Source organism: Triticum aestivum, chromosome 5D (genome assembly GCF_018294505.1).
Source record: "Triticum aestivum cultivar Chinese Spring chromosome 5D, IWGSC CS RefSeq v2.1, whole genome shotgun sequence".
Lineage (NCBI taxonomy): Eukaryota > Viridiplantae > Streptophyta > Magnoliopsida > Poales > Poaceae > Triticum > Triticum aestivum.
Window position 1 is genome coordinate 289,070,628 of NC_057808.1, and position 6,698 is coordinate 289,077,325.

Here is a 6,698-nt window from a genome sequence, read left to right on the forward strand (position 1 = left end):
CCTTATGGCTCACGGCCATGAACGTGTTCTGGGTCGCCGGTATGACTCCCACAGGAACGATCGCTCCTGAACAGGAGAAGGCGTTCAAGGAGGCCACTGTCGTGTTCCTCGGGGCAGTTCTGAGCGTGATTGGAGATAAGCTGGTTGACGCATATTTGCATGTGCAGTCTGCCAAAGACTTGTGGGAGGCGCTCGAATCTATGTTCGGGGCGGCCGATGCAGGGAGCGAGATGTATATTATAGAGCAGTTCCACGATTACAAGATGGTTGAAAACCGTCCTGTGTTTGAGCAGGCTCATGAGATAATATGCATTGTTAAGGAGCTTGAGCTTCTTAAGTGCGAGTTACCGGGCAAGTTTGTCGCGGGCTGCATAATCGCTAAGCTCCCCAATTCCTGGAGGAACTTTGCCACCACTCTGAAACATCAGGGCGTGAATTCTCTGTGGAGGATGTCACTGGCCATCTGAGTGTTGAGCAGAATTCAAGGGCAAAGGACTCGCATCGAAAAGGGGTCGAAGGAACTTCTGTGGCCAATATGGTGCATCAGAAGAACTCCAATTCCCACAAGCCCAAGGGAAAGAACGGTGTCCAACAGAGTGCCGACTTTAAGAAGAAGGGTAAGAAGACCTTCAAGAAGAACAAGAAGGATGAGGGCTGCTTTACTTGTGGTTCGGTTGAACATTGGGCCAACAAGTGCCCAAACAAGTACAAGAAGTCAGGGCAGGTTCTAAGTGCCATTCGTGTGTGCAATCTAAGCAACCTCGCAAGCCTCAGAAGGCAGCAGAGGAGAGACACTTGGCGCCACTGGAACTCATACATTCTGATCTTTGTGAGATGAATGGTGTGTTGACTAAAGGTGGAAAGAAATATTTCATGACTTTGATAGATGATTCCACTAGATATTGCTATGTGTATCTGTTAAATACTAAAGATGAGGCTCTACACTACTTCAAAATCTATAAGGCAGAAGTTGAGAATCAACTTGAAAAGAAAATTAAACGAGTCCGATCAGATCCTGGTGGAGAGTTCTTCTCGAAAGAGTTTGATGCCTTTTTGTGCGGAACACGACATTATTCATGAGAGGACGCTTCCCTACTCACCCCGGTCAAACGGGGTTGCCGAGCGGAAAAACGTACTCTAACTGATTTGGTTAACGCCATGTTAGATACATCGGGTTTATCCAAGGCATGGTGGGGCGAGGCTATAATGACATCATGTCATGTCCTGAATAAAGTTCCGACAAAGGATAACGAGATCACTCCTTATGAGAAGTGGACCAAGAGAAGGACAACACTCTCGTACTTACGTACTTGGGGCTGCTTGGCGAAAGTTAATGTGCCGATCCCCAAAAAGTGTAAGCTTGGACCAAAGACCGTGGACTGTGTTAATTTGGGCTACGCTATGAATAGTGTTGGCTATAGATTTCTAGTAGTGAAATCTGAGGTACTTGACATGAAGGTCGGTACAATTATGGAGTCTAAGGATGCTATATTCTTTGAGGACATTTGCCCCATGAGAGATGTACAAAGCACTTCTAGACAGGAATCTGAGGAGACTCCTGAACCTGCCATTCCGATGGAATATTATAAACAAACACATGATGAAAATCCTGAGGAGGATAATGAGGAAACCCTTGGTAGGGGCAAGAGACAAAGGACTGTAAAGACCTTTGGTGATGATTTCTTCATATACCTCATGGAGGATAATCCCACTTCTATTTTAGAAGCGTATGCATCTCCAGAAGTTGACTACTGGAAGGATGCGGTCCGTAGAGAGATGGATTCCATCATGGCTAACGGGACTTGGGAGCTTACTGAACATCCTTATGGTTGCAAACCATTGGGATGCAAGTGGGTGTTCAAGAAGAAGCTTAGGCCCGACGGTACGATAGAAAAGTACAAGGCTAGGCCTGTGGCCAAGGGCTACACCCAGAAAGAAGAAGAAGATTTCTTCGACACTTATTCACCTGTGGCTAAACTGACCACCATTCGTGTATTACTCTCGTTGGCGGCCTCGCATGGTCTTCTCATTCATAAGATGGATGTTAAGACGGCTTTCCTGAACGGAGAGCTAAAGGAGGTAATCTATATGCAACAGCCTGATGGCTTTGTGATAGATGGTCAGGAATGAAAGGTGTGTAAGTTGGTGAAATCTTTGTATGGCCTGAGACAAGCGCCTAACCAATGGCATGACAAGTTTAATGAAACGTTGACATCTATTGGCTTTGTTGATAATGAGGCCGACAAATGTGTATACTATCGCTATGGTGGGGGCGAAGGAGTTATACTGTGTTTGTATGTTGATGACATACTGATATTTGGGACTAATCTCAAGTTGATCGAGGAGGTTAAGACTTTCCTATCTCAGAACTTTGAGATGAAGGACCTTGGAGTGGCTGATGTTATCTTGAACATCAAGCTATTGAGAGATGATGAGGGTGGGATTACACTTCTGCAATCCCATTATGTCGAGAAGGTGTTAAGTCGCTTTGGATATTCGGACTGCAAACCATCTCAAACACCATATGATTCTAGTGTGCTGATTCGAAAGTCTAAAGGCACAGCTATAGATCAATTGAGATGCTCTCAGATTGTTGGTTCACTCCAGCATCTAGCGAGCGCAACGAGGCCTGACATCGCATTTGCTATTAGCAAACTGAGCCGATTTGTTTCCAAACCGGGTGATGTACATTGGCGTGCTCTTGAGAGAGTTATGCGCTATCTGAAAGGTACTATGAACTATGGACTTCACTATACCAGATACCCGTTGGTACTTGAAGGGTATAGTGATGCGAATTGGATCTCTGATGCTGATGAGATAAAGGCCACAACTGGGTATATGTTTACTCTTGGAGGTGGTGCTGTTTCCTGGAAGTCTTGCAGGCAAACGATCTTAACAAGATCGACAATGGAAGTAGAATTAACAACATTAGACACATCGGGTGGCGAAGCAGAATGGCTTCGAAATCTGTTGATGGACTTGCCAATGGTTGAGAAGCCGGTTCCGGCCATCCTTATGAACTGCGACAATCAAACAGTTATTGTCAAAGTGAAGAGTTCAAAGGACAACATGAAGTCCAACAAACACATAAGAATGAGATTGAAACCTGTCGGAAAATTGAGAAACTCCGGAGTGATAGCGTTGGATTATATCCAAACAGCTAAGAATCTAGCAGATCCCTTCACTAAAGGGTTATCACGTGTTGTGATAGATAGCGCATCAAGGGAGATGGGTATGAGACCCACATGAGTTGCCATGGTAGTAACCAAACCTATGTGATCGGAGATCCCGTGAAGTAGGACCTGGGAAAACAAAGCCAGCGGTGAACTGAGGAGAGTAACTTTACTAACCCACTCCGTTGGAGATGCAATACTCTCGGAAACTGTATGGAAGGATGACTACTGTCTTAATGTGTTCCAAGGCTTATATGTATAAGCAAGATGCTATCCTACAGAGCGATCTTTGGAGGAACACACCTATATGAGCCCGACTGCTGGTCACAGTCTATGAGATTGGGGTGATCTCTAGCAAGCTCATGAACAGGCCAGGAGTGTGACTAATATGCTCCACCCGAGGGGTCGGCCTTCGGCAGCCTCGTATCAGTGAGACTTGTGGTGAAACTTCTTGATGCCAAACTGACAATTCAAGGCATAGTCCATTGTTCAGTTGTGAAGGAGTGTAACTACTTGGTCTAGGTGGAGCTCAACCTTAATCGGTCTCCACTGAGATGCTGGTATATCAAAACAGCGTTTGGAACAAAGGACAAGTGGGCCCCTGAGATCTGGTGGGGGTTGTTGAAATATGAGATGGGCCTAGAGCCCATATGACAATTTCAGATTTAATCTCTAAGGGCCCATGTAGGTGGCATGACAAGGTGGTGGGAAGTTTAGTCCCACCCCGGAAGTGGAAGGAGAGTTGGAGTGGTTTATAAGGGATTCTCTCCCTCATGCTATTGGAGCTTGAGAAGAAAAGAAGCCCTCGCGCACTCCTCCTCCGCTCGCCTCGCCACGCCACGCCTCGTCACGACGCGCCGCGGGTTGCGGGATTGAGCCGAGCTCACTCCTAAGCACTTTGTTTTGCCGGTCAGGAACGGAGAGTCTTTGACAGGTAGGGCCACGATTTGAGACGTCGGATCATGGGCTATCGACTTGGACGTGGGTTCAGCCCACGTCTCTCCACGCGCGGCTGCACATATATATGTGGGGCGCTGCCAACCCTAGCCACCGCGAAAACAGAACGCATCTCCATCCCCGCCTCCACGCCCACGTTGTTCCTCTGCTGCTGCTGCCGCCGGCGACTCCGTCCCGTTCACCGCGTACACGGTTGACGCGAGAGCAGGCCTCCGAAACCCCGCCTCTCCGGATCCTGTACGGGAGAGGGGCGATTAGGTTTCTGGGTAGCGACTACGCGACTGCTCGCTTCTGTTCATCTACGTCCGCATCACCTTCGTCATCACCAAGTCGACCGACGCCGACCGTGCCGCCGCTGAGAAGGCCGAGGCCGACAAGAAGGGCGATTAGGTTTTTGGGTAGCGACTATGCGACTGCTCGCTTCTGTTCATCTACGTCCGCATCACCTTCGTCATCACCATGTCGACCGACGCCGACCGTGCCGCCGCTGAGAAGGCCGAGGCCGACAAGAAGGCCGCTGAGGATGCCGCGGCTGCTGCCACCGCCACCGCGGCCGCGTGACCGATTGGAGGGTATACATTGTTTATCCCTCTCGTGTTTCTTTCTGTTGTAGCAGTACTAGCAATATGCGTAGATGTTTCTACTATGTGCGTAGTACATGCTCTGTTAGATCGTAATTAGTGTGTTATCAATGCTGTCCATGTCATGCTCATGATTTATTCACGGATTAATTTAATCGAAAAACTGCCTATTTACTCATCAATCCAAAAACCTAATATGTGTACGAGTTTTTCGAATTTTGTTTTGCTGCTGCACTGAAACCGTCCCCGTTTATGGGGACGTACTTTAAGCGTTGGCAGACTAAAACCACCTTATGGCTCACGGCCATGAACGTGTTCTGGGTCGCCAGTGTGACTCCCACAGGAACGATCGCTCCTGAACAGGAGAAGGCGTTCAAGGAGGCCACTATCGTGTTCCTCGGGGCAGTTCTGAGCGTGATTGGAGATAAGTTGGTTGACGCATATTTGCATGTGCGGTCTGCCAAAGACTTGTGGGAGGCGCTCGAATCTATGTTCGGGGCGGTCAATGCAGGGAGCGAGATGTATATTATAGAGCAGTTCCACGATTACAAGATGGTTGAAAACCGTCCTGTGTTTGAGCAGGCTCATGAGATAATATGCATTGTTAAGGAGCTTGAGCTTCTTAAGTGCGAGTTACCGGGAAAGTTTGTCGCGGGCTACGTAATCACTAAGCTCCCCAATTCCTGGAGGAACTTTGCCACCACTCTGAAACATCAGAGGCGTGAATTCTCTGTGGAGGATGTCATTGGCCATCTGAGTGTTGAGCAGAATTCAAGGGCGAAGGACTCGCACCGAAAAGGGGTCGAAGGAACTTCTGTGGCCAATATGGTGCATCAGAAGAACTCCAATTCCTACAAGCCCAAGGGAAAGAACGGTGTACAACAGAGTGCCGACTTTAAGAAGAAGGGTAAGAAGACCTTCAAGAAGAACAAGAAGGATGAGGGCTGCTTTACTTGTGGTTCGGTTGAACATTGGGCCAACAAGTGCCCAAACAAGTACAAGAAGTCAGGGCAGGACTCCAAGTCTGTCAATATGCTTGTGAGCAACAATGAGAGTGGTGCATCTGGGTACGGTAATTTATTTACTGTATTTTCAGTTTGGCCGTCCACCGATTGGTCGGTCGACACAGGTGCAGGTGTTCATGTGTGTGCTGACATTTCATTGATTTCTTCTTACCAGGCCACAGGTCATGGGTCCGTACTGATGGGGAATGGCGCGAGTGCTTCTGTTCTTGGTGTTGGCACGGTCGATCTGAAGTTTACTTCGGGAAGGATCGTGCAGCTGAAGAACGTGCAGCATGTCCCCGCCATCAAGAAGAACCTCGTTAGTGGCTCCCTTCTATGTAGAGAAGGGTTTAAGTTGGTGTTCGAGTCTAATAAATTAGTTTTTACGAAATATGGATTATTTGTTGGAAAGGGTTATGAATGCGGAGGCATGTTCCGCCTTTCTCTTGCAGATCTATGTAATAAAGTCGTGAACAATATTCATCTGAGTGTTAATGAATCTGAAGTCTGGCATTCACGTCTTTGTCACATTAGTTTCGGCGTTATGACGCGGCTAGCAAAATCGAATTTAATCCCGAGTTTCACTTTAGCCAAAGGTTCTAAGTGCCATTCGTGTGTGCAATCTAAGCAACCTCGCAAGGCTCACAAGGCAGCAGAGGAGAGACACTTGGCGCCATTGGAACTCATACATTCTGATCTTTGTGAGATGAATGGTGTGTTGACTAAAGGTGGAAAGAAATATTTCATGACTTTGATAGATGATTCCACTAGATATTGCTATGTGTATCTGTTAAATACTAAAGATGAGGCTCTACACTGCTTCAAAATCTATAAGGCAGAAGTTGAGAATCAACTTGAAAAGAAAATTAAACGAGTCCGGTCAGATCGTGGTGGAGAGTACTTCTCGAAAGAGTTTGATGCCTTTTGTGCGGAACACGGCATTATTCACGAGAGGACGCGTCCCTACTCTCCCCAGTCAAACG